The 14,948-nt window shown below is 38.7% G+C and overlaps 1 long non-coding RNA gene across 1 annotated transcript; it reads left to right on the top strand.

Annotated features, from left to right (window-relative positions):
* The first annotated feature begins 13,636 nt into the window (after window positions 1-13,636).
* On the top strand, window positions 13,637-14,571 carry LOC131162937 (uncharacterized). The gene is made up of 2 exons (XR_009138873.1): window positions 13,637-13,841; window positions 14,234-14,571. It is a non-coding gene; the product is annotated as an uncharacterized LOC131162937 (long non-coding RNA).
* The last annotated feature ends 377 nt before the right edge of the window (window positions 14,572-14,948 follow it).

Here is a 14,948-nt window from a genome sequence, read left to right as displayed (position 1 = left end):
ATACCAAGTGATTTGTCATTATCAAAACCAGATTGGACTTATAGAGTCAACATAAACTTTTCAGGAGCCCCAGATAGGAAAGCGGGAAAAGCCCCGCTGATCTAGTGTTGTTTGTCTGCCCTCTTTGAAGGGTAAATTTTAGTAAGGACAGTTGGATTTTGTGGGAAATGTCCCTAGATCTTGTTTTTGGGTTGTATATACTGAAATACAGTGGATATAGTGACTCTGGTATTTATGGTAATGTGATGGATGTTTTCATATTTATAATATTGTGATTGTATGTTTCTTGCTGCTTAGGCTTCCGTTATGTGTTTTGATATATCCCTGATACCCACGGGTCTAGGTGGATTATGATCTGATGAGTTGAGGGTTGTGATTTTGTAATAAAAAAAATGTGAAAATTAGGCAGGTCATCACATGCCATGCCGATGCTAGACTGATAGCTGTTATTGTAAGCAAATTCGACTAACGACATAAATTGGGTCCAACTAACCCGAAAATCAAGCACGTAAGCACGAAGCATATCTTCTAAAGTCTGGATTGTTCTCTTAGTATGCCCATTTGTCTGAGGGTGGAAAGCAATGCTAAATGCTAGCTGTGTACCCATAGCTTCCTGAAAACTTTTCCAAAATCGCAAAGTGAGCTGAGGATCTCAGTCTGAAACTATGGATACCGGTACCCCATGAACACGAACTATCTTCTGAACATAAATCTTCGCAAACCTGTCCATGGAATAACCAACTTTAATAGGGATGAAATGAGGTCTTCGCCAAACAATCGACAATCACCCAAATCGCATTTAACCACTGTCGCACTGATGGTAATCCCGTAACGAAATTCATCGAAACATGATCCCATTTCCACTCTAGAATGAATAATGAATGCAACTGTCTTGTTGGTCTCTGGTGCCCAGCCTTAATCCACTGACAAGTTAAGCATTGCTGTACAAACTCGACTATCTCCCTCTTCATTCCACTCTACTAGGAATATTCCCGTAAATCCCTGTACATTTTAGTACTGCTAGGATGAATCATGTACAATGATCTGTGAGCCTCCTCCAAAATAGTTCTCCAGATCTAAACTTCTGCAGGAGCACATAACCTAGTACGGAATTGTAGGGCTACGTCATCTTATATACTGAACTCCTTACCCTGACCATCCCGTACTCTTGTCATTATCTCTACCAATTCCTCGTCATCACCTTAAGCTGTTTTAATCCTTTCGTATAATGTAGGCTGAACTACTAAACTGGTAATGATTGCCTGAGGACTCTCCTTTATTAACTCTATACTGAGCCGCTCCAAATCTACCAAAATTGAGTGCTGAATTTCCATAGCTACCAGTACGTGTCCTACTGATTTCTTGCTCAGAACATCAACTACCACATTCGTTTTCCCTGGGTGGTAACTAATGGTGTAGTCGTAATCTTTAATGAGTTCAAGCCACCTTCTTTGCCTCATATTTAGTTCATTCTGAGTAAAGAAATACTTCAGGCTCTTCTGATCTATGAAAATCTCGCACTTCCCACCATATAAATAATGTCTCCAAATCTTTAAAGCGTAGACTACCGCAGCTAACTCCAAATCATGCACAGGGTAATTCTTCTCATATTCTTTAAGCTGTCTAGATGTATATGCAATAACCCTGTCGTGGTGCATTAGTACGCACCAAAGACCTTTCAAAGAGGCATCACTGTATATTACAAAACTGTCCTCCCCCAATGGCATAGCTAATACCGGAGTTGAAACTAACCGCCATTTTAGCTCTTGAAAACTCTGCTCATAGTCGTCGGTCCAATCGAACTTCACATTTTTCCTTGTGAGTCGTGTTAATGGACCTGATAGTCAAGAGAAGCCATCTACAAAACGCCGGTAATAGCCTGCTAATCCCAGAAAACTCCTGACCTCCTGAATATTTCCCGACCTCTCCCAACTTACCACTACCTCTATTTTACTTGAATCGACTGATATACCTACTTCAGAGATCACATGGCTGATGAAAGTAACCTGCCTTAACCAGAACTCACATTTCCTGAATTTTGCATACAATATTCTTTCCCTCAATATCTGCAACACTAGCCTCAAATGATGCTCGTGCTCCTCAAAACCCCTCGAGTAGACTAGTATATCATCAATGAACACAACCACGAACTGGTCCAAATATTGATCGAACACTCGATTCATTAAATCCATAAATATTGCAGGTGCATTAGTCAATCCAAATGGCATCACTAAAAACTCGTAATGCCCATATCTAGTACGGAATGCAATCTTCAAGATATCTTTTGCTCTAATCTTCACCTGATGGTAACCCGACCGTAGGTCAATTTTAGATTAAACCCGGGTCCCCTGGAGTTGATCAAATAAATCGTCGATCCTAGGGAGAGGATATTTATTCTTGACTGTCATTTTTTTATCTCCCTATAATCGATGCACAATACCATGGTTCCATCTTTCTTTTTCACGAATAGCATTGGCGCTCCTCAAGGCGACACACTAGGCCTAATAAAACCCTTATCTAGCAATTCCTATAGCTGATCTTTCAATTCTTTTAACTCGACTGGAGCCATACGGTACCGTGCTTTAGATACTGGTGCAAATCCTAGAAAGAGATCTATAGTAAACTCAATCTTATGGTCAGGTGGCAAACCAAGTAATTCTACTAGAAATACATCTGAAAATTCTCTTACCACGGGTATGTTAGCTTGTCTCAATTCTTCTTTTGGCAATTCTTTTATGTACGCAACATACCCTTGGCAACCACCTTGTAGCAGTCTTCTCACCTGAATAGCCGACACCAGCTATGGTGAGGCACGTACGCGTAATCCTACGAATCTGATTCTTGCTCACCCAGGGGTCTAAAAATCACTTCTTTCTAATGACAATCAATATAGCGTGATGAGTTGCTAGCCAATTCATGCCCAGTATCACATCAAACCCCTGTATATCTAGGACCACGAGATCCACAGATAGTACTCTCTCTTGAATACTTACTGGAAAATTCTGAAGCACCTTCCTGCATCTTACTACAGATCCCATCGGCGTACCCACAAATAGTTCTACATTTAATGGTTATCTCTACTAAATCCATTCTTACATATCCCGTCGATATAAAGGAGTGAGTGAGACTTGTATCAAATAAAACAATAAATTTATATGGTAAAGAAATAAGGGTACCTGTGACCATGTCTCCAGCTGTCTCAGCGTCTCTCGGCGTCAACGCATAGACCCTCGTTGGTGCAGTATTCCTCTCCTGACCTTCGCGAGGTGCTTGATATCCACCTCGAAATGGTCTGGGAGCCGGTGCATAATTCAATGACATTTGACATGATTGAGTCATATGGTCGGGCCTCCCACAATGATAACAGACATTCTCCTCCAGTCGGCACTCACCTGGGGGTCTTTGTCCACATCTAGGACAAATGGTAGGAACTATCCGCCCTGAAATCCACTGTGCTCTACAATCTGCCTCTGACCTCGACCAGATCTACCACCTCTCCAAGGGTCTCGACTAAGACCTACCTAAAAACTCGAGGGTGCGGTCCTCTTCTTCTAACTTTGAATCTCGATCTCCCTAAGCAAACTTTCCTCTACTATAATAGCCCTGACAACCAACTCTGAGAAATCCTGGATCCTCAGTAATGCCACCTGCCTGTAAATATCTCGCCTCAGGTTCCTCTCAAACAGTCTGATCTTCTTTACTTCATCGAGGATGATATATGGGCAGAAACGCAATAGCTCGATAAATCTCACAACATACTGCTGAACAGTCAATGATCCCAGGGACAGACTCAGAAAATCTTGTACTCGAGCCTCTCCGATTGAGGCAGGATAGTATCTATCGAAGAACACGTCCCTGAATCAAGGCCAGGTCATCGACACTGGAATCGCCCTCTGCTTCTCCAATAGTTTGGTGGCTGACCACCATCTCTTGGCCTCCCCTGCCAGTCTATACGTGGCATATAAGACTCTCTGCTCGTCGGTGCAGTGAAGTACTGTCAGAATCTTCTCCACTTCCTACAACCAATTCTCTGCAATTGTAGGGTCAGTTGATCCAGAGAACGCCGGTGGGTTCATCTTCATATTCTCTATGGTACATCCCTGAGACAACGATGGAGCTCCCTGCTCCCTAGAGCTCCAAGCAATCTCAACCATAACTTGCTGAACCACACTATATAGCACGACATCTGAATCTCCACTTCCTGTGCCAGAAGGACCCACTCCATCATCACCACTGGCGTGAGCGCTACTGCCTCCTGGGTCCATCCTGCAAATATATAGAACACCATTTCAGAATCATATTTTCCATACAAACGTAACTTATTCTACTTAGCTAAAACTCCAGATTCCCTATTATCAATCCCTCCTGTTCCTGACCCCAATCAAATCCTGCAATCTAAACACGTGGCTCGTCAATAGTTTACCATGACTTTCCTGAAGTCCTCATTCCAAGAAAATCATAGAAACGATCACGAAAATCTTGTATCCAAACCATAGAATAAAACCTCAAATCTTTTCCTATATTTTGGTATTGTTTCTTGCTTGCTTGGGGTTTATTTCAATAATAAGGTGATATTTGCCCAAGAAAATGAGGAGCATTCTTCACTCTTTTTGCTTGGTTAACGACTAGCTAGGGCATGATCAGTTATAGCTTCTTATACTCAACCTTGTCGATCTCACCTTTGTCCCTTGGCTTGGTGATCTATTATTTGAATCTTGTCTCCATTGTTCAACCTCACATGCCTCTCATCCAACTAATCCCTTGGATAGAAGCAACATATCACGCACTGTGTCTAGTGTGCTCATTGGGTGGTGTCCTTTGCAACTTTCAAGGGTTCTAATCATTAGGATTTCTTATATTCTCCCACTTTTGCTTCATGGTGCTATTTAAACCATTTTTTTTTTTTTTTCATAACTTCTTCTTCTCTTGGTTGTAACAACCTGCTATTTTTTTTTGATAATATATATATACTGAAATTCACACTGCTCTAATATCCTTCTAATTTAAATCTAAGCATCAAACTAAGCAGAGGAAAGTTAAATACATAAAAACATATCCACACATATACTACAATACCACAGTATCAGAGTATTCCTCAAACTATACATACACAACTGTTCTCCAAAAATACTCCCTACTGAAACTAGGGACATACAAAATAACTTCCCAGAATACTCATCCTTAAAAAGGGCAGTACTGTAGCCCCTCTACCTGCGAGCCTGATTTGCTCACCTAACTAGATCACCTGAAAAATATTAAATCACTGGGATGAGACAACGCTCAGTAAGACGAAATATGCTATTGCTAGTGTCTGGTAAGTGAGCTATTTTTATTTTTATTTTTTGTAAAAAATTGATTTAAAAATATCATGGGTAATTGAATCTGAGAATGCTGGTATAATTAATAACATATAATATGACTACTATCTACATGGCTTAACATATCTAACTTTATAAATTTACTATTTATAATACTTCTAATATTCATAGATACGTCTACTATTTTTATAAATCTATTTATACTTACAATAACTAAGAAAACTTCCTTAGATGGATAATTGTATGTCATGATTTAACCCCTCATGACAGGGTTGTGCGGCCCATAGGTGCGACCTATCCTAGCTAGCCGACCAGGGTAAGTCAACTGAACTCCAACAGTTAGACCGGCCCCCTCAACCCTAACTGACGGGGAGCCAGCCCACAACATGGGCATAATCGACTTCTGAATACCACATACTATCTGAGTAATGTGATTGCACTCTGAACTGAAAATAGTTACAGTACCGTGCTCTGTAACTTGATTTGTAATGGTCCATCAGAGTCTGATACTATATAATACATTTCTATATACAATCTATCTGTTTTACCATGATTCTGTATTAACTGTATTAATCATGACGCTGTAATAAACTGTATCTGTATCAACTGTATTTCTGAAATAAACTGTAAATCTGTATGACATGGTACTGCAAAATTGTATATTCATGGTATTATGAAAAACTGTAAAAGAATTTCCCTGTCTGTATATTCTATAAAACTTGATCCTGAAAATACTGTAAAACATGTTTCTATATACATACTGTAAAACATGATTTTGTACTATATCTATATTCTCATGCCACACAATAATTATAACATCTTAAACATAATTTATAAACTGTATAAATTCATGCTCTGAATAATAATCTGGTAAAAACATATAATTTATACTGAAATCATACTAAGATTTTCTAGCATAGCATATTTTCCTTACCTGATTTCTGTGAAAGTCCCCCATTGAGACTGGTCCTATACCCGCAGGGTTTCCCACTAAACACCATAAAACAACATTTCTCAAAACAAAATATCATTATTTCTTCATATACTACGTTTCTTATAACTATGGAAAAGGCATATACTGAATAAAATGCCTTACCCCGAGATTGGGATGAAATTCAACCTAGCCCCACCAACGATCTGCTCCGGCAAACTTGGGGAGAACTTTCCAAAGAGCGTCGTGGTGGCCTCAAATCGTCGATTCGACGAGAAATGAGGCTAGGATTAAAAAGAGAAGGGGAGGGAAACGTTTTAGAGAGAGAAAGAGGATTTCCTGTGCCAAAATTTTGCCAAAAATTCGGGTTTTGGCTATTTATAGCCCTAAATTCGTTGACGAGACACTACATCTCGTCAACGAGTCCCTGAAGAAGTTCGTCCACGAATCTGCACCCCTCGTCGATGAATTTCATACTGACACGAGCCCCCCTCTCGGTATCTTCTCGTCGACGAGACGTGACCTCATCGACGAGATCCTCATGTACCCTCGTCAACAAATCCCTTGTGTTCGTAGATGAGGCCCTTATTAATTTCTTGCGTTATTACATTCTTCCCTTCATATAAAATTTCATCCTTGAAATTTTCTATCCATAATAATTTATCATTCTTTAAGATAAACGGTCTACTTATTTTATTACTTGCCCTCACTTATGGTGAAGGAATACTGTGGTTACATAGATAGTTCTGGGAGATTACAACTATACAAAAGAAAATTCCCCTAAAACCAAAATACTACCTATCCTATACTCTATATTACAATTACACTGTACTAAACAAAATAAAATTACTATTACCTTAACTTATACATCACTGTTGTAATTCATTACACAAGTGGGGGTATGTTTGTCTGATTTCATCTTCAAGCTCCCAAGAAGCTTCTTTTATCGTGTGATTCCTCCACAAGACTTTTACTAGTGGTATCTTCTTACTACGCAATTCTTGTTCTTTCCTATCTAAGATCTGTACTAGAGCTTCCTCATATGCTAAAACATCACTGAGTTCTAATTCTACATAACTGATAATATGGGAAGGATCTAGGACGTGTTTCCTTAACATAGAAACATGAAATACATCATGTATTCTTAATAGAGATGGTGGTAAAGCTAACTGATAGGAAACTGACCCAATCTTCTCAAGTATCTCAAATGGGCCAATAAACGTAGGGATCAACTTACCCTCCTTCCCAAACCTCATGATTCCCTTTAGTGGTGCTATTTTTAGAAATACATGGTCTCCCACTTCAAATCTCAATTCCCGATGGCGAGTATCCACGTAGCTTTTCTACCGACCTTGTGCTACATTGATTCTATCTTGAATAAGTTAGACTTTATCGTATGTCTGCTATACTATTTTTGACCCCAAAACTCGCCTCTCACCAAGCTCACTCCAGTATAAAGGAGAGTGACACCTCCTACCATAAAGCACTCCATAAGGTGTCATGCCTATGCTAGCCTGATAGCTGTTGTTGTAGGCAAACTCCACCAGTGGCAAATACTAGGTCCAACTACCCCCAAAATCCAACACACACGCTTGCAGCATATCTTCAAGTACCTGGATCATTCTCTTTGTCTAACCGTCTGTCTGAAGATGGAAAGCGATGCTGAATGCTAATTGAAACCCCAAAGCCTTCTGCAAGCTCTTCCAAAACCGTGATGTAAAAAGTGGATCATGGTCTGAGACTATAGATACCGGCACTCCATAGGATTGAACAATCTCCTGAATGTAAATCTTTGCTAATTTGTTCATAGGGTAGCTAACTTTAATAGGTAGAAAATGAGTCATTTTTGTTAATCTATCAACAATTACCCAAATGAAATTCTGACCATGCGGCGTCAGCGGTAGCCCAATAACAAAATCTATGGATATGTGGTCCCACTTCCACTTGGGAATGAAAAGTGGCTACAACTGTCTTGCTGGCCTCTGATGCTCAGCCTTAACCTGATGGCACATTAAACACTGCTGCACAAATTCTGTAATCTCCTCTTCATGCCACTCCATTAGAAATACTCTCGTAGATCTCTATACATTTTCTAAGAGTTAGAGAAAACTGGCGATGATTTTCTCTAGAAATGCTGAAAGTATAAAAATCCTGCAAGCTCATTTGGTTTATAAAATTTATTTCTCTCTCTCTCTCTCTCTCTCTCTCTCTCTAAACCCACGAAAGCCCTCTCAGTTCTCTCTAAAAAATACTTCAATTTAAGCTCGAATCGACAATCAGAAACCACCACGTTGATTAGGGGTCGATTCTCTATAACTTAGTTAGAGCAAAATTTTGGTTTGAGAAGTTCAGGCACCATCCCAAAATCAGGGTAAGTAGGTTATTTTAGAATTTTCATGGTTATCAAGCTTTTCTAAACTCAGATCTTGTGTTAAATGAAATTATACTGAAGTTTGAATTGATTAAATTAGGGAGTTGTAATTCCAGGGTTTGGGTTTCCAAACACCACAGACATGGGTTGAGGATCCCAGCGGGTATTTTCTCAGGAACTCAGGTAACATTGATAAATAATTAGTAGTTTAGAATTTTATAGATAAATAAGAAATGTGATCCTAAGGAAAAGGCAAGTATAGTAATTATTAGGAAATGTACATTAATTCAGGGTTTTGAAGTTTGGTACGCCGCAGGCGTAAGAATAAAGTTGGAGTCAAGTCTCCCAATCAGTGAGGTAAGGAAAATATATTATACCAATCAAATCATAAATTTTTACCAATAAAGTGTAGTATATGTTTATGGGTTTCTAGAGTAAAAAATTATAAAGTTTTACAGATTATAGTTAATGAGTTTTATTTATTTATGTGACATAAGAAATATTGGTATAATACAGAATTCTACACAACCTTTACAGAATTATGATTATACAGTTTTATAGAATTATGATACACAGATTATACAGTTTTTTCTACAGAGTCATGACTATTCAGTGTTTTACAAAACTATGATTTAAACTATTTATTCAGATATTACAGTTTATTCAGATATACAATTTTCATAGTATCATGATATACAGATATTACAGAACCATAACATACAGATATATAGTTTATACAAATCAGTTTATTACAGCGTTATGGCAATCACAGTTTTATAGAATCATGGTTATTACAGTTGAACAAAATCATGGTAAATTCGTAAGATATATAACAACATTATATAGTATCAGACCCTGATGGATCAGATCAGATTACCGTAGCTATTACAGTATAGAGTGCAACCACATATCTCAGATAGTGTGTGAATTTTATAAGTAGTCAATTGTGCCTTGAGAGAGATTGCTGGCTCCCTGGTAGTCCGGGTTGAAGCGGCTGATCTGACGATAAAGGTTTCAATTGACTTATCCTAGTAGGCCAACCGGTGTTATATCCCACCTACGGGCCACACAACCCTGTCCTGAGGGGTCAAATCATGACATACAGTTATCCATCCAAGGAAGTTTTTACAGTTATGTATATTTATACAAATTTACAGAAAACAGCAGATATACCTATAGATACTAAAAGTATGATTAAATAGTAAGTTTATAAATAGTTGTATTTTAAGCCACATAGGTGTGAGTTATATTGTATTTTATTTTACATGTTATCTCAGTTTCAATTGATTAAAAGTATATTGTTCATATAAAATCAGTTGTCACATACTGGTAATAGCATATTTCGTCTTACTGAGAGTTGTCTTTTCCCAGTAAGTTAACATATTTCACGTGATCCAGTTAGACGAGCAGATTAAGCTCTAAGATAGAGGGGACCTTTGTACTGCCCTGTCTGAAAGGTAAGTGTTAGGAAGATATATTTTTGAGTAGCTCTTAGGAGGGTTGTAATCATGGTTATATGATTTTATGTTTCCGTGGCATGGTGTATTATCTTATGAACAGGGATTCCTCACTGCCCGTTTTGGGACCGAAATGTTATAGTAGATATTATAGGGGTATGAGAGTAATATTGTTTTACAGCTTTAAAAAAAAAGAAAAAAATGGTATGATTTTTTGGGTCGTTACAATGATGTCAGAGGAATGAAGGTGAGTGGTAAAGAAGGTGCTAGTGAATTCACCCCCCACCATCACTTTGGAAAATACGGGCGGAGTATTGAGTTTCAACAAACTTTTGAAATTGAATGAAAACATTAAAGAAATCATATTTGAGTTTTAAGGGATAAAGCCAAGTAAAGCGGGAGTAATCATCAAGGAAAATAACATAATACATAAAGCCCGAATTTGATTTAATGGGAAAGGGACCCCAAAGATCGCAATGTACGAGGTCCAAAACCGAGGACCGACGTTCATTACGTGGATAGTGCATGCGATGATTATTCACAAGTTGACAAGTGCTGCATAATTAAGGAGAGGGCAATATAGATGTAAGATAAAGATGGTCTTTTTTATTTAATGAAGAGATTGTAGAATGATTTACATGTCCAAGGCGAGCATGCCATAAATCATAGGAAGCATGTAATGTTTTATTTTTAAGAATAGAAATAAAGGTCGAGTTGCCACGCTCTAACACATATAGGCTGCCATCCCTCTTACTGGTTGCGACCACCCTTCCTATTTGACGATTCTGAATAGAAAAAAGATTATTAGTAAAAGTAACAGATAAAGGGAAAGCAAATGTTAATTTACTAATTGAAAGTAGATTTTTGGTGAGATTTGGAACGACTAAGACATCTAATAAATGAACTTTAGGAGCAAAAAAAAGTCAACATGTATGAGTAATAGGTAAGGAAGCACCATTTCCCATTATTATAGAGTCCTTAGCAACATAGGGTGTGGGCTAATCTCGAACAGAGGGGTCATTAGACATGTGGGCCGAAACCCAAGTGTCTAAAAACCACTCAGAGCCCGTAGGATCATTGATAGAACAAGACTCAGTGAATGCTTTGTCAAAGTGGGCAGCAGAGTCACTGTGGGTGTAGCGCTGATGGCACCAGTCAGCATAGTGGCCTTCAACACAACATATTTGACAGCGAGGAGGATGACGCCCATGACCAGAGGAGGAACGACCACGTAAGGAGTTGTTGCGGCCATTGTTGTAAGTTCAGCCAGAGTTCGTGTGGGAAGAAGTCCATTGGTGTAGGCTGTCAGATCTGCGAGAAGAGGCTGTGAACGCAGCAGTAGGAGGTGCAGTAGGCTCAAGGGACCTCTGAAAGATCTCAAAGCTCTCATCTTTGGAGATAAGGTCAGCAAAGGTGGGCAAGGGGGTGAGAGCCATCTGGACAAAGGAGAAGCTTGAGAAATCAGTGCCGAGTCTGTGGAGAAACCAGTGCACCTTGTCTATGTCATCAACAGGATGACCAATGGCATGAAGCTGATCATAGAGGGTTTTGAAGGCCTGAACAAACTCAGCCACGGGTCTGGAACCTCTTTTCATTAACTGAGTTCATCTTTGAGATACATCTCATGGGCCTTGGACCAATGATTGAAGGTGGTCTCTAAGGTAAGTAGACCTCTTGTGCAGTAGAAAGACCAACAATTTCAGCCAGGGCCTCTTTGGTGAGAAAGGAATGAAGAAGACAAAAGAGGCGTTGGTAAGCAGCCCTCCATGCTAGCTAGTTGTCATTTGGTTTCTGAGGGGTGGCAGGGTAAAATTTTGAAGGTGGGACAGTAAAACCATCTAGATGACCGAGTAGATCTTGGCTCTCAATAAGGGGAAGAATTTTACTATGCTAGAGAAGATAATTTGTGGAGGATAACTTCATGGTGATTATGTGAGTAAAGGTATGGAAAGGGAGGGGAGTGGAAGAGCTTGCGGTTGCCATCGGTTTGATGGGATCTCCGGGGATCGCAGCAGCCAAAGAATTGGATCGTAAGGGGTGAGGGATGGTTGACGGAGATTCAGCGATGGTTTGCTGAAGAGGGAGTGCAACGTTGGTAGTAGAGTTGCAAGTGAAGGAGAGGATGGAGACGAGTTCGCTGGTGAAGAGAGAAGTGTGGCAATGAAGCTGCTCGCAGAAGACGACTACAATGGATACGTCGACGATGGAGAAGGATGAATACGACAGAGGCGTCAAGGACGGAGACAACGACGTTGAAGGATGAAGTTGATAGCAAAAAACAACGATGGAGATTCCAGTGTATAAGGGAGTGTGCCAGAGTAGAAGATTGGTGCCGACGGGAACACGCAGACCTTCTATAAATTGTGAAGGTGGAACAGCAAAGAGGGAGGCGCTAGGAAATAATAAAGATTCGAGAGTGGGAGGGAGTTTTGGAGATGATGTCAACAGAGATGATGATGATGAAGGACAGCGATGGAGATGACAACAATGAAGGTCGTTGATGACAGAGATAAAGAGTCGTCGTGAACGCACAATTTGTAGAGAAAACAGGAGAGGACTTGCTATCAACCGTGGAGGTGGAGCAGAAGGGAGGGAGGCACAAGGAAGAAATAGAGAGATGTGGTGCTGGAAGGAAGATTAGGGCTATAGGAAAAAAAAATTTAGCCCTTAATGAAGTTAGGAACGATTGTTTAGGATGATACCATGACAAGGCTTGAGAAACCACCACACCTTAAACGTGGGTGAGTATTCTATATTTATAATTATAGAATATATTACAAATAAATGTTATCTCATAAACAATGGAAACTAATCTCCTATAATCAAGGTGATGAGCTACAATCATAGGTCAATGGACCTATGTATGGGAAGCCTCTCAACAAGCAGGGCCAAAGGGGCACTAATGAAATTCTTATGACTTAAGTTAATTAAAGTTAAATGCGATCAATTTATGCTTTTTCCTGAAGTAGAAAGCATTTCATCTGTTCCTGAATAGCTTCTTTCAAAAGGGCTTCTACTTCCTCGGTGAATGTCTTGGTAGAAGATATGATTCCTTGGAACTGAGGTTTATTCGCTTTTAAGTAAGCACGCAACTCAATGAGAAATTTCCTTACCTGCCCAATTTCTAATGAATCAAGATAACCATTCGCCTGGGTATAAATCGTCATTATCTGGTCTTCCATTGCAAGAGGGTCCGATTGGGATTGTTTGAGCAATTCTCGCAATCGTTGACCTCTTGCCAATTAATTAAAGTCCCAATAATTTTAAATCATCATTTTAATATTTCAAAAAACTATTTCAACAACTACATCTCGCCCTTTAATAATAATGTGTCCAAAATATTTTTGTTTAGAAAAAAACATACTTGCACACCATACATTTCTAGAGAGAGAGAGAGAGACTGAGGGTGCCAAGCATCAGGTTAAATGAATAAAAAGAAGAGAGAGAGAGAGAGAGAGAATTTGAGGGTCCCAAGCGGGTCCCAAGCAACTGGTTAAATGAATAAAAGAAGAGAGAGAGAGAGAGAGAATTTGAGGGTCCCAAGCAACTGATTAAATGAAAAAAAAGTGGTTGTGTGCAGTACATGCACTCATCCCTTGTACTTCATGTACTGCAAATACAATGCACCATATATCAAAACCCTGCAAGAAGCAATGGTCCTAATCCCCAAATCAAAATTTTGAACTTCACGAGTCCTTGCTTCCTCTTTCATCCATGCGTCCATTCCGCCATGCGTTTCATCATATAATCAGATAACTTCTGTGGTATGTCCTCTATCCTCCCACCTTGGGTTATTTTTACATATCATGATTGACATTTTTAGGTTATTTTTTCGATTCGATGCATATTGCTAATAGGTTTTTGTACCCAAAAAAAAAAAATATTATTAATTATTTTTTATACATTATTCATGCATAGATCATGGATATAGCAATATTTTTTTTAAAAAAAATCTCATAAAATCTCATACTCAACTAAACATAACCATAAATAGACATTTGTACACATAAATTTTACAATACATATTAAACAAAATATATGTTAGTGAATTTTTTGGCATGAAATAAATAAAAATATCTATACTGTTGTTGCATACTTTCCAAAATATGTATAGTACGACGTATCTAGAATGCTTATCACAAAAATTTTAAAACAGTGGTTCAGCGTAATGGAGAGGCTCACTTATTGCTACCACAAAGTGGGTGTCACTGAGGGATTGCGCATGCTTGCATTGGGTAATGAATTCCAACCACACCGAGTGGGAGCCACGACTGAGGAGTGAGTTGCAGATGCTTGCATTAAGAAATGAATCCCAATGCTCATGTCTTTATGATGGAATTGTTTGATGAAACTTTGTTCCTTTGAAACTACTTTGTTTAGAATTTTAAAATTTTGATTTTTAAATATTTTTGGTCAAGTTTTGGTGCCAAAAATATTTTGGTGATGATATGGGTGTGGGGTGATTGATTATAAAAATGTTTCATATTTCACAAAGAAGACTCTATAATATAGATAAGCGAGAAAAAGGGAAAGGTGAACAAATATACATTAGAAAAGGGAAGAAAGAGATAGGAGGAAGCAGACCAAAGACAAAAGAAACAAGTAGGAGAGAGAGAAGGGTACAGCGATATTTAATCGTTTAGCACATGACTAATTATGTTATTATGTTCATATAAAATATCCATGGTGTCAATTATTTAAAATTTTTGTCAAGTAAAAAGATCTTGATACAGTAAAGAAAATGTTTGGGTGAAAAAATTAAAACAAAGAGAGATCAGAATCTTTAAGATTAAAACTTTTAAGCCTCTCAATTAAAAGACTTGCATACTTTACGCATTAGAGATACTTAACAATTATCTTCAACACAATGT

This window comes from Malania oleifera, chromosome 8 (genome assembly GCF_029873635.1).
Source record: "Malania oleifera isolate guangnan ecotype guangnan chromosome 8, ASM2987363v1, whole genome shotgun sequence".
Classification (NCBI taxonomy): domain Eukaryota; kingdom Viridiplantae; phylum Streptophyta; class Magnoliopsida; order Santalales; family Ximeniaceae; genus Malania; species Malania oleifera.
The sequence above is the reverse complement of the archived record's forward strand: the minus strand, read 5'-3'. Positions and strand labels throughout refer to the sequence as shown.